The sequence below is a fragment of the Stenella coeruleoalba genome, assembly GCF_951394435.1.
Source record: "Stenella coeruleoalba genome assembly, chromosome: 4".
Lineage (NCBI taxonomy): Eukaryota > Metazoa > Chordata > Mammalia > Artiodactyla > Delphinidae > Stenella > Stenella coeruleoalba.
Window position 1 is genome coordinate 142,824,399 of NC_137149.1, and position 14,082 is coordinate 142,838,480.

Consider the following 14,082-nt stretch of genomic DNA (forward strand, 5'->3'; position numbering starts at 1 on the left):
CTATATTTTTTTTTGCTAGGGCTGTCGTAACAAAGTACCACAGACTGGGTGTCTCAAACGACAGACGTTTATTTTCTCACAGTTCTAGAGGCTGGAAGTCTAAGGTCAAGGTGTTGGCAGGGTTGGTTTCTTCTGAGGTCTCCGTCCTTGACTTGTAGGTGGCCGTCTTCGCCCTGTGTCTTCACATGGTCGTCCCTCTGTATGTGTCTATGCCTCAATTTCCTCTTCTGAGGACACCAGCCAGATTGGATTAGGGCCCACTCTAATGATCGCATTTTAACTTAATTACCTTTTAAAAGACCCAGTCTCCAAATACAGTCACATTCTGAGGTACTCTGGTTGGAGGGGTTAGGGTTAGACTTCAACACGGGAATTTCTGAGGGGGACACAATTCAGCCCATTGCAGCTCCCAACCTGCTTTTCCAGCATGGTTTCCCACCTGTGCAGCACGCTTTGCTGCTTCCCTGTGCCCTCACAGCATGCTGCTCGTATTTAGGTAATCACGGCCACCCATCACCTAATCCTGCAGTTTATCTATTCAGGTATCTGTGTCCTTCACTTAACTATGAGCTTCTCAAGGGCAGGGCTGATGCAGTCCATCCAGTCTCCTTCAGAAGACATTTCCTGCACACTGAATTAGGAGCTGGCATGCAGAGCACAGTATGACACAGCCCCTGCTCTCAAGAGGAGACAGACAAATAAACCGGCAATAACTGTCCTGGGTGAGGGCTGTGATGCCTGTCGTCTGAGGAGCCTCTACAGGTGCCGGTGCCCCTAACAGAGCGCTGCCAGATTGCATCTTCAAAGGATTCCCAACAGACACCTGGCCGGAGGAGAGCCAGGCCTGAGAAAAAAGAGCAGAATCTCAGCCCAAGTGTTCTGCTGGAGAATAGGTCTAGTTTAGTATTCTTAAAACATGATTCTTGACATCAGTGTGACACTTGTTAAAAATACACATTCCACGTCCCCACTCCAACCTTATGGATTCAGAAACTGCAGGATTTCAGGCCTGAAATTCTGAATCTTCTCTGAGGATTCTGGAGCATCCTAAGTTTGAGAAGCACCAACATGGTCCACATGCGTGGGGTTTCATGAAACATTTCCCTCGTGTTCCTAGCGCTTCATTGTCACCAGTGGTGCCCTCTTCTGCAATCCCAGGCCTAGAAGAAACTTCAGTGGTCTTTGAGTCAGACTAACTCTTTGTCTTGTGCCTGCACTGTGCTACTTCTGAACCCTGGTTCAGTTCCTGCGCTGCCACTTCCTAGCTGTGTGACCTTGGGCAAGTGGCTTTACCTCGTTGTGCCGGAAAATGGAAATAATAATAGTGTTCGCCTCACGGGGTTGTTGTGAAGATTAGGTGAATTAATACATGTAAGGCATGGGGAACACTTCCTGGCACACGGTAAATGCTCAAGTGTTAGCGTTATGAGCTCTTATAGCTTACTTAGGATAAGTGTTTTCATCTATTAGAATTGCATATTTGGAAGTCTTTGTCCTAACCAGACTATGAGCTTCTTGAGGATGGACACTCCATGACCAAGACAGAGGATCCCATAACAAATATTTATTGAGCACCTAGTAGGAGCCAGGCACAACGCCAGGACAGAGTGCAAGCAATGACACTAGTGAAAAGCCCCGCCATTAAAGAGCTTGCATTCCCCGCGGATTGGTTGGGGAAATGAATGAATCTAGTCAGGTACAGTCATTTTAAGGCACACAGCTAGACCTCTGGCTATGACAGGGGTTCCTAATTCTTCTTGTAGAGGTCTTTTTAACTTTCGCATACCACCACTTCTCCTGCAGGCTCCAGGGGCCCTTGGAATAGCTTATGCCCACTTGAAGCTATTATGTTCCCTGCTCAAAATGCTGGTTTTAGTTTTGTGATATTTGTCTCCCAAGGATATTTTGATTTTCCAGAGTTCAAGGTTTAGAAGACAATAGACTTCTGCTTGTTCATTTCTTGTTTGTTCTTCCTGTTTGCTGCTAGCAGACCTAGAGTCCAGAGACATAAGGAGACTGAATGGAGAAACAATAATATCAAGGAATGATAAACAAATTAATTCAAGTGCTGTCCATGTATTCAGTGCAAATTCTGTGCATTTACTATACATAGTAAATAACATTATTATTTTAGTCAGAATATGCAAAACAAAATACTCTTTGGACACATCCTTCAGGGAGTTATAATCTCAAGGGAGAGATACACACACTGAGTAAATAACAATAGACGGGAGAATATGATTTAGTGTCAAGTCAGTAGTGAAGGTTTTCAGCGTGGGAGGGGTTGAGAGGAGAGACTGCCCATCCTCAGGCTGGCGTGGGAAGCGCAGGTAGGCAGGCCAGATCGTGGAAGGCCTCAGATGCATCGTTAGGAGTACAGGCTTTATTCTGTAATTGATGATAACATGCCCCCTTTCTGTAGTGTCAACTATTTAAATCAAAATCTGAAATATTCTTTCTAAGACTATACCCCGTCCCTCAAAGAATACAGATTGATTGAAAACGTGTCCGCACATACATAGTTCAGATTTAGATGTGTGCTTACCTGAAACTCAAATCACAAATCGTTGAAAGAAATACGCTTTTTTAAAATGCACAGCGATATTTGTGTAATATGACTTAGATAGTATTTGATCCACAGCGTCTTTAAATCCTACATTGTAGGAGTTTCTCTACTAATTTCAATCTTAGACTTCATAAACCCTTCCCCAGCTGTCCAATATATTTCCTGCTCAAATATTTATTTATTCATTCTTTCTGGCTGACCAATATTCTCTTTCCTGCTTTTACCTTGACTCTTTTTGCCCCTTAAGAGCTCCTAGCTTTTGCTCAAGCAGGCCCTGAGGTTGTAAATTTCTCTCCCTTCCCACAGAATTCCTTCCTTTAGTACCCATCGTAAAACTCTATTTCTCATAAGAAGTTATCCCTTATTAAATAAGTGAGATACACAAACCTATTTTTCTTCATCTGGTTGCTACATCCTATTGCCATATTACAAATTTCAGTAATCTATAGGGCCTGAAATACTGTGTGGGATAGATAATGTAGATTGGATACTATTTGGTTTTGTTTCATCTGTGTGGTCGATTCTTCTGGGGACACACTTATAAAACCTCACCTATTAGTGTTAGTGCCACTGAGGACCTTCAGAGAAGTCATTTAAAAGGCGACTAGGCTAATTTAATACTTAGCATTCTCTACACCTCTGACTTCTGTACTTTAGAATTGCCTGTTTGTTTCCTGTTTTGCTTTTATTTTCCAATCTGAACTGATGAAGCAGATGCAAGCTGAAGTACCCATTGGTCCCACAGATTCCACCTTCAAAAGGAAATCCAAAAGGAGCCTCTGGTATGTGCGGTGTTGCTTAGCAACCCACCCAAACAAACACGTTTCTCTCTCAATTTTTTTCTCAGCCCTTATTTATTCAAGAACATTGTAAAATAAGTTTTTAATCGCTTGACATCTGAAATCAGAAGAAAATTTGGTGTTTGGGGCTTTATAAGAACTGCCAACCATGCTAAAATGTTTACTTTATTTCTCACTTTACTGCTCTAATAATGCAAGGCTGGGATTTGTGGTATTCCTCTAAATGTCTGGAGTTTGGTTTGGATATATCCCTGCCTCTGCGGGGGTAACCTTGGAGCCATCGTTGGTTGGCACTGTGATTTTTGATGATCTAATCTCTCTCAGTTTTCTTCTCTGAATAATATGGTTAAATACCAACCTTACAAATTCCTGCAGAATTTTCATTGAAGACATAATGAGGGAATATTAATAAATTCATCAAACACATATAGAATATCCACTAGACGCCAGGTACCATGTGGAATTCTGGCGAGGCAAAGATAAGACATGACTCCGACCTTCAAGGGGATCAAGTCTTACATGTCAACAATGCCACTTACACCGTAAATTAATATAATATTGTAAATTAACAATACCTCAGTAAAAAACAAAAACAAAAAAGGGTGCCTGGAAACATTTCTACATCACTCCCAAGCTCTCTTCTACATTGAAAAGACTTATGAATCTTTCTAGACTCAGGCATCATTTCCTTTTGGAAACTTCCTTAGCCACAAGCCTGGCCCCCCTGCTTGAATTTTTTTTTCTTGTTTTTTTTTAACTTTTTATTTTATATTGGAGTATAGTTGATTAACAATGTTGTGTTCATTTCAGGTATACAGCAAAGTGATTCAGTTATACATATACATGTATCTGTTCTTTTTCAAATTCCTTTCCCATTTAGGTTGTTAACATAATATTGAGCAGAGTTCCCTGTCCCATACAATAGGTCTTTGTTAGTTATCCATTTTACATATCTCCCTGCTTGAATTTACTTGCCATCTACCTTGCAAACCTTTATCACAGCATTTACCACCTTATATTGAAAATGTCTGTTAACATAGTCTTCCTGAGTAGGACTGTAAAGTCCTGGAGAGCGGAGACCCTGCCTCATTTAGTTTGTAGTTCAGCAGCCCAGCAACCATTTCCCTTTCTTATTATAACGGTAATCAGTTTTTCTCGGGAAACAATCCTCTCCGTTCTGAGTCCCTGAGTGCCTCAGGTGTGGCTGACACCACTGCTAAGCTCCCAAGTGGTGGGTGTGGATCTCAGGCTTGGCCAACCAGCGTATCATGTCCCCTTGACACCTGGGAATGGTATTTAAGAACAGGCATGGGAGCTGGTTCTATCCAATGGAAATCAGAACAGATTTTTTTTTTGTTTTGAATTCTTGGAAAAGAAAAGCTTTTCTTCCCACCAGATTTGGAGTTGTAAGGATGTAAGTCTAGACAAGCTGGCAGCCAAAATGTTTATGCTAGAGGAATAATGGAACAATATATATACATGAAAATATGTATAATGTGAAGACTGGAAGAATACCAAAATGGAATTAGTGATAATGTTTGAGTGGCCATGCTATTCAAGAACATTGTAAAATACATTTTTATAATTTGCCATATTCTAGTTTTGTCAGATGCAGATATATGTCTTTAGCCACATTCAAAAGAATTTTGAAGAATATAGGGCCAAGAATAGAGCTCTTTGGAATATTGTGTGAGGCTTTTCTCTTTACCAACTCAAACTTATTCATTATTACCATTTGGGTGTAGTTATTCAAAAATTTTGAATACAACTCTACTTTCACTAGCCCAGATTTCCAAAAGGATGTCAGAATTTTTTCCAAAGCCTTTCGATGCCAACATGGGTGATGCTTACAGCTTTCCCAGATCTACCAGACTTTACAGAATGTCTGCTTTATAACCACCTAGCATAATCTTAGATATGATTAGGGTGCAAAAGAAGTTGTCTTTGCCTTCAAGGCCTGTATAATTAGCTTGCAAATACAAGCTATACACAGATAAAGCAATTACCCGGTGAGTGCTGTATGGTTGCTGGGAAGGTTTCTATTGTTGTTGTTTTTGTTGTTATTGTTTTGGAGTCTAGCTCCTAGGTGAGTCCTAGGAGATGGAGAATATGACCAGGTTCTGATGACATCATTTGAGCCTCTGAAACCAGCACTAATTGAAGTTAGATCTAACCCTGGACTTCGATAGCCAAGAATTTCTTTTTTGCTTAATTTAAGTTTGGGTTTCTGTCTCTTGCAACTGGAGTAGTACTAACTAATAGATTTGAATAGAAGTGGATCATACAGACTGGTAAGAGTTGTGTCAATGATATGCATAAGATGCTATATGAACACACAATTGGGCCCTCTCATCTGAGCTAAGTGGGCTCAATAGGGCGTATAGGGTGGCTAGTAGGCTAACCCACTCTGCAAGCGTTAAGAGATTAGAGATTTGGGGGATGCCGAACCATACTTTTCTTTCTTAGTGTCTTTGACATCTTTACTATAAATACTATTCCAAAGGACCTTTTAAAGATGTCTTTTCATTCTTATAGTATTTTTTAATAGCATAAGTTCATAATTTTGATAATGTCCAATTTGTGAATTTTTTTCTTTGGATTGTACCTTTGGTATCATATTTAAGAAATCTTTGCTTCACTTAAGGTCATGAACATTTTCTCCTATATTTTCTTCTAGAAGATTTATAATTTCAGGTTTTACATTTCAGCACATAATCCATTTAAAGATAACTTTTGTTTATGGTGTGAGGTATGAATAGAGGGTTGTTGTTTGTTTTTTTTTTTGCATATGGATATCCAATCGTTGCAGCACTATTAGTTGAAAAGACTATCCTTTCTCTACCGAATCACCTTTGCACCATTATTGAGAATCAATTGACCGTATATGAGTGTTTATTTCTAGATGATCTGTTCTGTTCTTTTGATTTATGTGCTTAACCTTTTAGTAATACCTTCCTGCTTTGGTTACAGTAGCTTCCCTCACTCTTCCTCACAGGCTATCTAAGAGCTTTTAAATTTGTAAATTTTAATGGTTTAATTGTGTTGAATGACTCTTTCTGGTTCCAGTCCCTACTTTGGTATGACCCGTAAAGGACTGTTGCTCGTCAGTTGATCATAGAGCATTAGTGAGCTATGTTGGGTTTCTGTCTGAATGATATTTTAAAATTACTTACAAATGTAAATTTTCATGTCAATCATCAATTCTTTAAATGAATCAAGCAATTATTTTATCAATTCATCAATGTTTGTTCAGTAGCCTTTGACTCTTCTTCTGAAAGATAAGGACATTAGCAAATGTATACTCTCCACAAACAAATACTTTTTAAAATTAACGATAACTTTTATGTAGCCAAAGTCTATAAACTTTCATTTTTAACCTAAAATAATAAAGATAATATTTACTTTATACATTTAAGTGTATTCAGTACTCATTACGAGTACTTTTTTTTTTTTTTGGCGGTACGCAGGCCTCTCACTGTTGTGGCCTCTTCTGTTGCGCAGCACAGGCTGCAGACGCGCAGGCTCAGCGGCCATGGCTCACGGGCCCAGCCACTCCGCGGCACGTGGGATCCTCCCAGACCGGGGTACGAACCCGTGTCCCCTGCATCGGCAGGCGGACTCTCAACCACTGTGCCACCAGGGAAGCTTCTACCAGTACTTTTAAAATATGAGTTCCCTTTCCTTGAGTTCCTTCTCTCTACTTAGTTTTTTGGGATAGATTTTTTATCAAGCAGTCCTTTTTTTGTTGTTTTTTTTAAGGCGGACGAATTAAAGCTTCATTGTTCCCAGAATACGTACAAAATTGAGAATGCCTTTCCGTTGCCATAAACATAAAACAAATGGGCTGGGCACAATATTTTTGGCTCAATCTTTTTTTTCCTGTTTGCAGGATTCTGGAAACATTTCTCCACCTTCCTCTGTCATTAAATGTTGCTGTGGAGAAGTAAGAGGTCTGATTAAACCCACATTTTTTTTTCTCTCAGCCCTAGCAGGTGACTTGATTTTTCTTTCCAAAAGTTACCTGTTTAGTGAGTTTTTTTAAAGAGTACACATTTGGGTCGATCATTCTGCATAATTGTTTTTCTGGGAAATACTGTACAGGTTTAATCAGTAAATTAAAATTTTCATTTATTTTAGGAAAGCTTTCTACTTTTATAATTTTGAAATATTCTGTTTCATTTGTTTTGTTCCCTTAATCCAAGGGTACCAATAATGCATATGTTGGAGCTACTGTTTAATTTCTGTATTATTCTCTTTCTAATGGTTTCTGTCATTTTCTGGTTTTGTTTTTAATAGGATTTTCACAAATCATGTCCCCCATGTTACTGTACTTTTCATATTTTCGTAGTTTTAAATGTGGCTTTCATTTCCCTAATTATTTATTTTAGATCCTTAATTCCTTTCACGAATTATGCCAGCTCCCTTTTCATTTCCGCATGGTCATATATTTTTTTGATCTTTTTCATTCTTTTTTTTAAAGTTAAAATTATTTTTAAAGAATTTCTGTTCCTGGCCCTGACGGAGCAACAGAAACATATTTACCCACTTACCTTAAGCAAATAAGAAACTAGTCCAAATTTATGATGAATGGTTTCAAACATTGGACAATGGACAGTGATGAATAGTAATCCTTGAAAGAAGATAAACAAACAACGTGAGTCCTATGGTTTCTCCAGTAATTCCCTAGAGAGTGATTCCTGGCTGTTGTGTAGTCTCCCTTAGTTGAGAAGACAGAGTAAGTTGAGAATTTGGGGAAGCCAAGGTGGATGGAATTCACAGAGTACCAGAGAGGAGAGAGCCACACAGAGAAAGAGCTCCAGGGATCTCCAGGGTGTTGCCCTTGAGTCTTCAAAGCATTTGAAGAATCTGCCTGAGGCAAGAGGAAGAATTACCAGAAAGGAGCAGGTGGAAAAATTTTTGATGCTCTCATAGAGGGGGAATATTTTAAATTCTTCAAACATCCAAAGCAGAGAAACCTTGCTATACATGGGGTGTTGAGTAGAAACCGCAGAAGGGTAATGCCTCAGTAGTGAGGCTGAATTAGCCTAGAATAAAAGCTTGTTTGTTCTGTATAACTTTTGGTCAAAATAATCTGTTGAGTATGTCATCTATTTCCTAAGTGAATCTAAGTGATATGTTAAAATTTTTCACTTTATTATATTCTTTCCCCCTTATTTAAAGACTTTGCTTTAGATCAGTTTTAGTTTCACAACAAAGTTGAGAAGAAAATACAAAGATCTGCCTCCACATATGCATAGCTTCCCCTATTACCAGCATCCTGGTCAGAGTGGTACATTTATTACAATTGATGAGCCTATATTGACACAATATTACCACTTAAAATCTATAGTTTATATTAGCGTTCATTTTTGGCGTTGTACATTCTACGGTTTTGGACAAATATATAATGACATAGCCATTATTATAGTGTATACGGAATAGTTTCTCTGCGGTAAAAATTCTCTGAGCTGCGCTTATTCATCCCTCCCTCACCCCCTAGCTCCCAGCAACCACTGATCTTTTTACTGTCTGCATAGTTTTACTTTTCCCAGAATGTCCTCCAGTGGAGCCATACAGTACGTAGCCTTTTCAGATTGACTTCTTTCACTTAGTAGTATGCTTTAGCGTTTTCTCCATGTCTTTTCATGGACTGAGAGCTCATTCCTTTTCAGTGCTGCATAAAATTCTGTTGTCTGGATATACAACAGTTTATTTAGCCATTCACCTACTGATACCTTGGTTGCTTCCAAGTTTTGGCAATAATGAATAAAGTTGCTATAAACATCCATGTGCAGGTTTTTGTGTGGTTATGTTTTCAACTCTTCTGGGTAAATTGCTGTATCCTGTGGTAAGAGTATGTTTAGTTTTGTGAGAAGCTACCAAACTGTCTTCCAAAGTGGCTGTATCATTTTGCATCCCCACCAGCAGTGATCCTTGCCAGGATTTGATGTCATCCGTGTACTGCATTTTGGCCATTCTAATAGGTGTGTAGTGTTATCTCACTGTTTTAACTTACATTTCCCGGACGACATATGATGTGGAGGTTTTTTATATGCTTATTTGGTAAAGTGTCTGTTAAGGTCTTTGGTCCATTTTTTAACCGTGTTGTTTATCTTCCTATTGTTGAGTTTTAAGAATTCTTTTTATGTTTTGGATAACAAGTCTTTTATCAAATGTGTCTTTTAAAATATTTTCTCCCAGTCTGTAGCTTGTCTTCTCATTCTTTTGACATTGTCATTTGCAGAGCAGAACTTTTACATTTTAATGAAGTCCAGCTTACAAATTCTTTCTTTCACGGATCACACCTTTGGTATCTTATCTAATAAGTCATCATCATACCCAAGGTCATCTAGGTTTTCCTATTATTATGTTTTCATCAGTTATTTATTGTGATTGTAATAGTTTTTGCTATGTAACATTTTGTCTCCCTGTTATTTGGCGTGTAATGGTTCATAATAGTTAAATCTTTATTGGACCTTTAACAGTATAGAATAGACTCATAGCTACATTGCACGCTATTTGCTTTTTAATTCTACTTCTTTGACAGTACTATTGCAATTCTTTTTAAAAATTTTAATCTGTTTATAAGGGAAACACATAAAACAAAGAGAAACAAAAACGTTGTAGGATTTATTATTGTTATTATTTTTATCATTATCAGAATCTGTCTTTGAATAGAGGGGCTTCATCTATTTACATTTATTTTTTCCAGCATTATTGCGATATGATTTACAAATAAAAATTGTACATAATTGGGTGGTATGATGCGATTTTTTTAAAAAGTTGTACAATATGGTGATTTAATATACATATTTATTGTGAAATTATTATCATAATCAGATTAATTAACACATCCATTACTTCACATAATTACCTTGTGTAACTATGTATGTGTGTGTATCATGATGAGAACACTTAAGACCTACTCTCTTAGCAAATTTCAAGTAAATGCAGTATTATTAACTATAATCACCATGCTGTGCATTAGATTTCCAGAACTTATTCACCTTATTACTGAAAGTTTGTACCCTTGAACCAACATCTTCTCATTTCCACCACACCCCAGCCAGCCCTGGAAATGACTGGTTCTATGAGTTTGAATTTTTTAGAGTTCACGTATAGTTGAGATCCTACAGCATTTGTCTTTCTGTGTCTGACTTATTTCACTTAGCGTAATGTCCCCTGGGTTCATCCATATCATTGCAGACAGCGTGATTGCCTTGTTTTTTAATGACTGAATAATATTCCATTGTGTGTGTGTGCGCATATATATATATATATATATATGCGCACACACACACCACGTTGTCTTTATCCATTCATCTGTTGATGGACTTATGTAGTTTCCGTATCTTGGCTATCGTGAATAATGATGCAATGAACATGGGAATGCAGATATCTGTTTGTGATATACTGATCTCATTTCGTTTCGATATATATCCAGAAGTGGATTGTTGGCTCATACAGCAGTTCTATTTTTAATTTTTTAGGAACCTCCATACTGTTTTTCATAAAGGCTGTGCCAGTTTACATTTCCACCAACACTGTATAATGCACTGTATGATGCATTTTGAGTTAATTTTTGTGTATGGTATAAGATAAGGGTCTAATTTCATTCTTTTGCATGTGGACATCCAGTTTTCCCAGCATTGTTTTCTGAAGAGATTATCCTTTCCCTATTGAGTATTCTTGGTGCCCTTGTCAAAGATCTGTTGACCATATATTTATTTCTCAGCTCCCAGTTCTGTTCCATTGGTCTATGTGTCTTTTTATGCCAGTACCATAAAATAGTTTGAAATCAGGAAGTGATGCCTATAGCTTTGCTTTTCTTTCTCAAGATTGCTTTGAGAGGTTTTGCTAGATGTATCTGTAAATACTTCATTGTACATCTCTTAAGAATAAAGCCTGATCCACTTTCATAAACATAATGCAATGATCACACCTAAGAAAACTATTAATAATTCCATAATATGATCTAACGTACTGTGTATATTCAAATTGCCATAATTGTTCCTCAAAAGTGTTGTGTAGTTTATTTCTTTCTTAATCCAGGAGTCAAAGTTCCTGTTTTGCCCTTGGTTATACCTGTTTAAGCTTTTAATCTAGTATCCTCCCTCACCTACTCCCTCCTTTTTCTCTCATCACATTGACTTCTTTTGTAGTACTGAAAGATTTAGAAAAGGACAATACGCTCAGGATGCTCAGTTAATTTGAAGGTCAGACAAACAATGAATCATCTTTTAGTATCATATGCCCCTTGCTTACACTAGAAGATGACTTGTTGTCTTTCTGAAATTCAAATTTAAGTGAGTGTCCTGTATTTTATATGGCAGCCCTACTTTTCAGAAACTTGAAGTCTGTTGCATTACAGAGTAGCTCAATTTCTACATTTGTTTGTTTTCTTCTGATTTGAATCGGTTAAACATTTTTTACAAAAGCATTTCATAGGCGACGGTGCGTCTTCTTATTGTGTCACATTAGAAGGTACATATCTAATAGTCCCATTAGTGAGGCTGTTTGATTACTGGATGAAGAGGGCGACTACTAAATCTCTTTAGTTAAAAGCATCTTCTTCCTTTGGAATTAGTAATTAGTTGAGTGGTGTTCTGAGACCAGGTGAATATCCTGTTGCCCATAACCTTCTGTGCAATGATTTTAACATTCACTAGGGATCATTTCCTGAATCAATACTACACTGTGGGTTGCAAAATGATTTTGCAATTTTATTATTTCTCCTACATTTATTGTAAGTTGGCATTCATCTGCAAAGAAGATCTTTCTTTTATGCTCTCTCTTATACTATCACTATATACTAATGGAATTAAGAAATCCAGTTTGTTATCATCTGTTACTGCCATTATTCTTTTTACTCTCAAATTACTCCAGTTTTGGCCAATGGAAGTTCCCTTCAAGTCTGCTCTTTGGTCCCCCGTATATGATTCCATTTTGTCTTTGAATGCTTTCTTGCTTTCTATTATTAAAGAGGCTTCCCAGGCTTAATTTTTAACTCATTTTGCCCAAGACCATGAATAAGCCTTTTCCTCAAAGAGCCTGCGACAGCTATCAGTTTACTGCTGCTCTTCTCAGGGTCCATTGCCTCTGTGCCACTTTGTGATACTGGAGTTGGATCCTGTAAGCGTGTTTCCTTTGCCAGCTGGCACAATGGCAAGCTTTGTCAGCAGAGGGCACTGGAAGGACGCTGCGGGGAACAGGCTGCCTGGGCTGGTGGGCGTCCTCATCCTCTCTTTTTGCTCCTAAAGGACAGGTGCTGTGACGTGCTTGCAGAGCATCCAGTACAGCTCACTCTCCAGCTGGTTTCGCCGGCATCCCGGCGGGCAGTTCCCTGCTCAGTCCTGTACCATCAAGTTTCCTGCTTGCCAGCCTCAGTTTACTGGCAGTCCGGTGGGAAGTGCCCTGTTTGGCGACTTCAGCCCACCAGCTATGGACCAGGTCTGGCCCAGGATGACACCGCAAACTGCTCTGTCATCCCCTGGGCTGCAGCTATCTCAGTTTGGGGGAGACTGCCTCTCTCTCTCCAAATCATTCCTTATTTGAGTACTCTCAATCCTATGGTATCGTTAAGGTTTTTTTTTCTTTAATCTCCTATGCTTAACCCCCTGTTTCTAGTTAATAATTCTTTACGTTAAATTTTCCCTGTTTAAATTACTGGTGTGTTTCTTGTCTTCTCACTGAACCTTGACGGATACAGTACAGAGGATGGTCTTTAATGGTACCACCATTCAAAAATGCAGTTTCAGGATTATCTTGGTCGTACCTTTGGATTTGAGTACACTGCTAAGCCACTTGCCGATGGGAAATGGGGTGCTTATGTCTGATGACACACCACAACACAATGAATACAGCTATCGCCTACGGCTGATTGTGATGAAGTGTCAACAAAAGCAAGTACGTTGGAAGCCCAGTGCACTTGACTAATGATGACAACAGGATGGTGGTATCTTGGTCTGTTTGGGCTACTGCCGACTGGGTGCCTTATAAACACCATTTCGTTGTAACAGTTCTGGAGGCTGGAAAGTCCAAGATCAAAGTATCAGTAGATTTGGTGTCTAATGAGGACTTGCTTTTTGGTTCGCTCTATTTGCTGGTACCACAGTGTTTTTATCAGAGAGGCTTTAGAGTCTGATTGAATATTTGTTAGGGCTAATCCTCCCTTATTGCTTTTATTTTTCAGGATTTTCCTTCATATTGTTGTATGTTTATTTTCCCATATGAACTGTAGAATTAGCTTGCATCGCTCCAGGGGGGGAAAAATTTACTTTTATTTTATTTAGAATCACATTGCATTTATATATTATTGAGGGAGAATTGACATCTTTATGATGTTGAATTTTCCTATACGAGAACAAACAATGTTTTTCTATTTAAGGCCTCTTTTTTGTCCTATGGGAGTGTTTCACAGTTTTCCAAAACAGTCTTGGCACATTTCCTGTTAAGTATTTTGTCTTTTATTTTGTTTGTTTCTATATTAAATGACATTATGCCTTTCGAATGGTCACTGTTAGTACTTTTTCTATTTATGTTCTTAGCTAAATTTTATACCATGCTATATTTCAGAACTGGTTAGTTTTATTTTTAGCACTGATTCTCTGTTTTCTAGGTGTTGTGTTATATAATCTACATAAAGATATAAATGAATTATTTCTCAATTCTTATGCATCTAAATGTTTATTATTATTAGCTTATATCTCCAAACCT

At 38.2% G+C, this 14,082-nt stretch overlaps 1 long non-coding RNA gene across 1 annotated transcript in view; it reads left to right on the plus strand.

The window, feature by feature from the left end:
* Window positions 1–14,082, plus strand: part of LOC307185783 — a 214,591-nt gene that overhangs the window by 94 nt on the left and 200,415 nt on the right. The window lies entirely within an intron of this gene.